The 7,335-nt window shown below is 33.2% G+C and overlaps 2 pseudogenes; one reads left to right on the forward strand and one right to left on the reverse strand.

Annotated features, from left to right (window-relative positions):
• Positions 1-1,197: 1,197 nt before the first annotated feature.
• LOC107865336 lies at positions 1,198-2,187 on the reverse strand (annotated as a pseudogene).
• A 2,665-nt stretch (positions 2,188-4,852) lies between these two features.
• On the forward strand, positions 4,853-5,872 carry LOC107865337 (annotated as a pseudogene).
• Positions 5,873-7,335: the final 1,463 nt, after the last annotated feature.

The raw sequence follows: 7,335 nt of genomic DNA on the forward strand, positions 1-7,335 counted from the left end.
TTACTGTTATAGTTTTAATTAAAGTTTGAGATTTATATTGTTGGTGTGTGTTTACTTACACACATGACTTTTGTAATTACTATTCTCTGTTTCTATTTACCAAAAAATTAAAATTATGATTTCCATCTGAATTTCGTATCATGAAAGTTCTTCTTTGGGGTTGAACATTAAAGTATCGAGTGGTAAATTGATTCTTACATGGCCACATAGGGGACATGTTGAGTTTGTGAACTGATACTGATAAATCCCTACTTACTGCTGAAAAAGAGTTTTGAAAAATTCCCATCTTCATATTGGTTCAATCTAAGAGTACGCTAAAAATTGTTAACGAGTTGTTGGCAGTGAATCCTGAAATACTCTTCACTCATGATTAGGAGGTAAAAATCTTCTCCATCTTGCAACAATCAAAGGTCAATTTGAGTTCACAAAAGAGCTGGTTCAAGTGAGTCATCTTGCAACTCTACAGATGACTAATCGAGGCGAAATATCCTAAATTTATGTGTGAAGCAGCATCAGTTAGATGCTCTAAAGTTGCTGATAAGTGACATGCATTTGTTAATCTAGGAAAAAAAGTGACACTATCAAATGGTTAATATAAGTGATATGTATTTTTCAATCCAATGAGAGACATGCTAACACGTTGGATAGATGCAATGTGAATCCAACATGACCAGTGGATGCCTGGCTAATGATACTTAACTCAAATGTTGAAAAGCAACAATCACCCATATTTTCTTCAACTCTGTCAGTATCATCTTAATATTCACTCACAATAATTAACTTTTCATCATGGAGGTAGAGAATTTGTTTCTAAAAGACCCTCGACTTTAGTTTATAAAACAAGTTGTATAAGGAAAATTAGTTTAATACTAAAGAGAGGTATCTGTGACATGTGAAGCTTCAAAATTACTTGTAGGAACAACAACAACAACAAACTTAGTGTATTCCCACCTATGCAAATCTTAATGTTACCTGTGGTAGAACCGCGACATACACTATTTTAACTTCATTTTATTTTTAATCAATAAGTTGGTTTGCCAAGAGAGTAATGATAACAAAACATTAAAGGTGCAACAACAACTTACAAAATATAAAAAGTGCTACAACATTTTTCAAAATATAAAGGGAGCTACTTCATTAAGAATATTTTTCTCATATAAAGATTTGGAATCTTTCAGTTACTCTAACAATAATGCATTATACAGTGTAAAACAAGTGTTTTTGGAACATGTCAGTGGTATTGCCAATCCGTAAGATTTGAAGATTTTTTAGACATTTATAAGTTTTCTTGAAATTCACCTCTCCAACTCAAGGGTAACCAAACTCAAATGTAGTCACTGGGAACTCCTTATTGATTTAGTTGACAACTATGTCAACTGCGCATAGTGTGGCCAATGATGCACCCAATCTGTGGCCTATAATAGTTATACTAACTTCCTCCGTACTGTATAGCTTCAACAACCTTGTAACTTCTTCAAAACCCTGCCAATTTTTTTGCGCGAGTCAAGAATTGTATAATCACTTGGAAATAAAATTGCAAAAAAGTTAATTTGTTTCTAATCCCCAGCATGGGTTGTTTGGTTGAAATCTGAAGCCTCGTTAAGAGAAGTATAAATTGAATAAAAACCTCCATCTACTAGAATGTTATCCGTATTTTCACCAAATATTTTTTTTGGTTGGACCAAGGAGCTATTACTGTTATCGTAGAATTCTATTATAGTTTTAGTCCCTCTCCAAGTAATTAAAATGTGTCTCCTACCAACTGCAACTTTACCCTCATCAGTGGCAACACTAACAAATCCAATCTAATTTGATTCATTCATCTTCTCTGTTTTACATGGTACATCTAAAGCTGCATAGACATATTTGGTGATTTTATATTTGTAGGGGTTGTTTTTGTTAATCCCCACCCTTGTGAAGAGGTTCTTTTTGGAGTATTAACTTGTTCCTCTATATTTAGAAGCTCCCTCATTGTTGGTCGTAGATGGCTTGACACATTTTGCCATTGTGAATGAGGTATCATCGAAGATCATAATACAAAGGGTTAAGTAAGCCTTCCTAGTTGGTCTTACCACTCAAAATCTCCCATCTTTCTGCTATGATATTTTCTTTGTTTTCAATTATTTTATTCCCTTTAAAATATCTCTTGATTCCTTTTGTGACAACTTCATATCTTTGGCAATGCATACCATGGAGATAAATCTAGGGAAGTGCAAAAATAGGTGTCTGGTCATTTCACATGTTGTCGAACAGAGGTAACACTCCGCACATAATTTGAAGTCTCATCTCACTACATTATCTCGGGTTAGACAAGCTTCATAATCAAGCATCAAGTGAAAAAACTGATTTTTTTGATGACCTTTATTTCTCGAATAACAATTTTTGTAGTGTTATACTCTCTTAGAAGAATTTGATAGTTGTTCATAAAAAAATTCACATCAAAGCTTGTGTTCCTTCTTATTTTGTCCATCCTCCACAGGTTTTCCAAGTCATTATTTACTTCTGTATATATCTAGTAAGACCTCAGCAACATTAAATTTGTAAATAAAGAAAGTTAACCATCAGTAAATAGACTTGTTTGAGAGACATCATAGGCAATGGACCTTATTACTCAAAATATGCAAATTGTGAACTAAGACATTTTCAAAATGGGGGATGCTCCTAGAACTATGTAAGGATAATTATCTAGTCATCCAAAGAAATTTAAAAATCTCATGCAATTTTACTCATCCAGCAGCATAAGGTTGCTCGGGAATCCTTTATGAGACTTCCTTGTCAATTATTTGTAGAAGACATAATCCTACAATTGTCGGAGAATTTAGCTGATACTATTGAAAATGATAATCGAGATTAGCACCAGATGTATTAGTAACTGAATTAAAAAATCAATTTGAGAATTGCCTACAGCTTTTGACATTAATATCAGCGTCTATAGATCAAGATCTATGCTAGTTAAGAGATAAAAGTGCAAGAAGGCAGAGTGCGAACAATTGCTAAATCAGTGAAGGGATCGTATTTTAAAGTACAAAGGCTCGATTGTGGAGATTATTAACTCTAAACTATAGATTCTACTTACGATTTAACCAAAGACAAGATTACAAGGTGCTCTATACTAGCATTAGAACCTATGTGGTAGCAACACATCAAATGATGGACCTTTTAGTGGGAATTAATCCTCATCAAAATTCGCGTGAGCCATTTTATAATGATGAATCGTTAAAACTCCATCTTCAGAATTTACCTGTGCCAACTGCCTAGATCTATCTTTGTCAAGGCTTTATTATGTAGTGTTTCAAAGATTCAATAAAGGCTTTACTATGGCAGTACGCAAGCTAATCCCTTATTTGGGATCTTTCTACCTGCCATCTCTCTCCCCTAAGTCACTGAGCAAGCCATCTAGGGCTTCTTGATTTATTTTTATCCATGTGAAAAGGAGATTATCCTATGATTGAATCAAACGAACCTGAGAAACTGCTGCTTCTACGGATATATACTTCTCTTTCTCACTAAAACTATTTGGAGTAAAATTAAGAGTACCCATAAGGGAGGTTTTCCAAGACCAGTCCCATAGGTGGTTTCAATACCCTTTTTATCCCATTTTTTTACACCTAGGTAAATTTCTTTTTAAGAAGAAAACTGTTTAAACTCGTAATAATTTATCAATTTTCTTGCAATTATCCTTCCCCAAACTAGTTATATTTAGATTCCCATTTTCCTAAAAATACAGATAATCCTTTATTGGATCTTTGAAACACTACATAATAAAGCTTTGACAAAGACAGGTCTTAACAGTTGGCACAGGTAAAGTCTGAAGATGGAGTTTAAAGAATCATCTTTATAAAATGGCTCACATGAATTTAATATTTTGAAAATTCCTTATGAGGATGAATTCCCACCAAAAGGTACATTATTTGACGTGTTGCTACCACAAGGTGCTAATACTAGCATATAGCAACTTGTAATCTTCTCCTTGGTTAAAACTTAAGTAACAACTATAGTTTAGAGTATTGAGACTTTGTACTTTGAAATACGATCCCTTCGCTGATTTAGAAATTATTCGCACTCTACCTTCTTGTGCTTTTATCCCTTAACTAGCATAGATCTTGAGCTAATAGATGTTGATATTGATGTCAATAGCTGTAGGCACTTCTCGAATTAAATTTTCAATTTAGTTATGAATGTATCTGGTGCTAATCTCGATTATCATTTTCAATAGTATCAGCTAAATTCTCCGCCAATTATAGGATTATGTCTTCTACAATTAATTGACGAGGAAGTCTCAAAAAGGATTCAAGAGCAACCTTTATACTGCTGGACGAGTGAAATTGTACGAGATTTTTAAATTTTGTTGGATGCTTAGATAATTATCCTTACATAGTTCTAGGAGCATCCCTCATTTTGAAAATGTCTTGGTTCACAATTTGCATATTTTTAGTAATAAGGTCCATTTCCTATGATGTATCTCCAATAAGTCTATTTACTGATGGTTAACTTTCTCTATTTATAGTTTTTATGTTGCTGAGGTCTTACTAGCTATATATAGAAGTAAATAGTGACTTGGAAAACCCATGGAGGATGGACAAAATAAGATGGAACACAAGCGTTGAAGTGAATTTTTGATGAACAACTATCAAATTCTTCTAAAAGAGTATAACACTACAAAATTTGTTATTTGAGAAATAAAAGTCATCAAAAAAGTCAGTTGTTTCACTTGGTGCTTGATTATAAAGCTTGTATAACCCAAGATAATGTAGCGAGATAAGACTTCAAATTGTGTTCTGAGTGTTACCTCTGCTAGACAACATGTGAAATGGCCAGACACCTATTTTTACACTTTCCTAGATTTATCTCAATGACATGCATTACCAAAGGATGTGAACTTGTCACAAGAGGAATCAAGAGCTGTTTCAAAGGGAATAAAGGAATTGAAAACAAAGAAAACAACATAGCAGAAAGATGGGAGATTTTGAGTGGTAAGACCAACTGGGAAGGCATACTTGGCCCTTTGGATTATGATCTTCGACTATACCTCATTCACTATGGTGAAATATGTCAGGCCATCTACTACCAACAATGAAGAATCTTTTAAATACAGAGGAACACGTCGATACATCAAAAACAACCTCTTCACAAAGGTGGGGATGGACAAAAATAACCCCTACAAATATGAAATCACCAAATATTTCTATACAGCTCTAAATATACCAAGTAAAATAGAGAAGGTAAATGAATCTAATTGGATTAGATTTGTTGGTGTTGCCACTGATGAGGGTAAAGTTGCATTTGGTAGGAAAGATATTTTAATTTCTTGGAGAGGGACTGAAACTATCACAGAATTCTACGATGATAGTAACAGGTCCTTGGTCCAACCAACAAAAATCTTAGCTGAAAATATGGATAACATTATAGTCGACGGAGGCTTTTATTCAATTTATAATTCTCTTAACGAGGCTTTGGATTTCAACCGAATAACCAGTACTGGGGATCAGGTACAAATTAACTTTTTTTTGTAATTTTATTTCCAAGAGATTATAAAATTCTTGACTCGCCTAAAAAAAATTGGTAGGTTTTTTGAAGAAGTTACAAGGTTATTGAAGCTATACAATAAGGAGGAAGTTAGTATAACTGTTACAGGCCACAGTTTGGGTGCATCATTAGCCACACTATGCGCAGTTGACACAGTTGTCAACCAAATCAATAAGGAGTTCCCAGTCACTACATTTGTGTTTGTTTGCCATTAAGTTGGAAAGGCGAATTTCAAGAAAGCTTATAAATGTCTGAAAATCATCAAATCTTGTGGATTTGCAATGCCACTGATCATGTTCCAAAAACACCAATTTTCGTACTGCATAATGCATTATTGTTGGAGTAACTAAAAGTTTCCAGATCTTTATATGAGAAAAATATTCTTGAATGAAGTAGCACCTTCTATATTTTGAAAAATATTGTACCACTTTTGTTTTGTTATCATTACTCTCTTGGAAAACCAACTTATTGATTAAAAATAAAGTGAAGTTAATATAGTGTATGTCACGAGTTGCTACCACATGTGACATTAAGTATGCATAGTATTTCCTACAAGCAATTTTGAAGCTTCGTACATCAAAATACCTTTGTTTAGTATTAAACTAATTTTCTTTGAACAAATTCTTTTATAAACTTAAGTCGAGGGTATTTCCAAAACATACTTTATACCTCCACGATACAAAGTTAATTATTGCTGCTTTTGAACATTTGAATTAAATATCATTAGCCAGACATTCATTGATCATGTTGGATTCACATTGTATCTATCCAATGTGTTAGCACTTATTTCATTGGATTGAATAATGCATATCACTTATACTAAACATTTAATAGCTTCACTTCTCTTCCTAAATTAACAAACGCATGTCACTTATCAGCAGTTTCAAAGCATCTAACTGATGATGCTTCACACATAAATTTTGGATATTTTTACCTCGATTAGTCATCTGTAGAGTTGCAAGATGACTCTCTTGAACCAGCTCTTTGATGAACTCAAATCGACCTTTAATTTCTGCAAGATGGACAAGATTTTTACCTTCTGATCACGAGTCAAGAGCATTTTAGGATTTACTGCCAACAACTCCTTAACAATTTTTAGCGTACTCTTGGGTTGAAGCTATATAAAGATGGGAATTTTTCAAAAATATTTTTTAGCAGTAAGCAAGGGATTTATCATTATCGATTCATAAACTCAACATGTCCCCTATGTGGCCATGTCAGAATCAATTCACCACTTGATGCTTAATGTTCAACCCCGAAGAAGAACTTTCATGATACAAAATTCAGATGGAAATCATAATTTTAGATTTTTGGTAAATTGAAACAGAGGATAGTAATTTCAAAAGTCATGTGTGTAAATAAACACACAACCAACAATATAAAGCTCAAACTTGAGTTAAAACTATAACAGTAATTGGGAGTAAAATTGAAAAAAAAATCTTTAGCCAAAAATTATACTTTGAGTGTAGAAGTATTTTCTACCAAAAGAAAAAAACAACAACTAAACTCTAGATCCTTGTTTCTGTTGGGTTTGAAATTGAGAGGGCGTCATGTGGAAGCTATTAGTTGCAAAATCTGAGACGATAAATCAAACAATAAAAAAAATATACTAAAAAGCATAAAACTATTATATGTTTTGGCCAATTGGCCTACATATTATACAACCTAATATTAAAAAAATACAAAAACTAATGAGAGAGAAAATCGCTCCCTAAATAAGACTCTTTAATGGCTACATTGTGGATACTATATTGTTACGGTATGAGAAGAGGGGTCTTCTATTTATAGATGATCAAAACCTTTTCTCCA

Source organism: Capsicum annuum, chromosome 3, assembly GCF_002878395.1.
Source record: "Capsicum annuum cultivar UCD-10X-F1 chromosome 3, UCD10Xv1.1, whole genome shotgun sequence".
NCBI classification, from domain to species: Eukaryota; Viridiplantae; Streptophyta; class Magnoliopsida; order Solanales; family Solanaceae; genus Capsicum; species Capsicum annuum.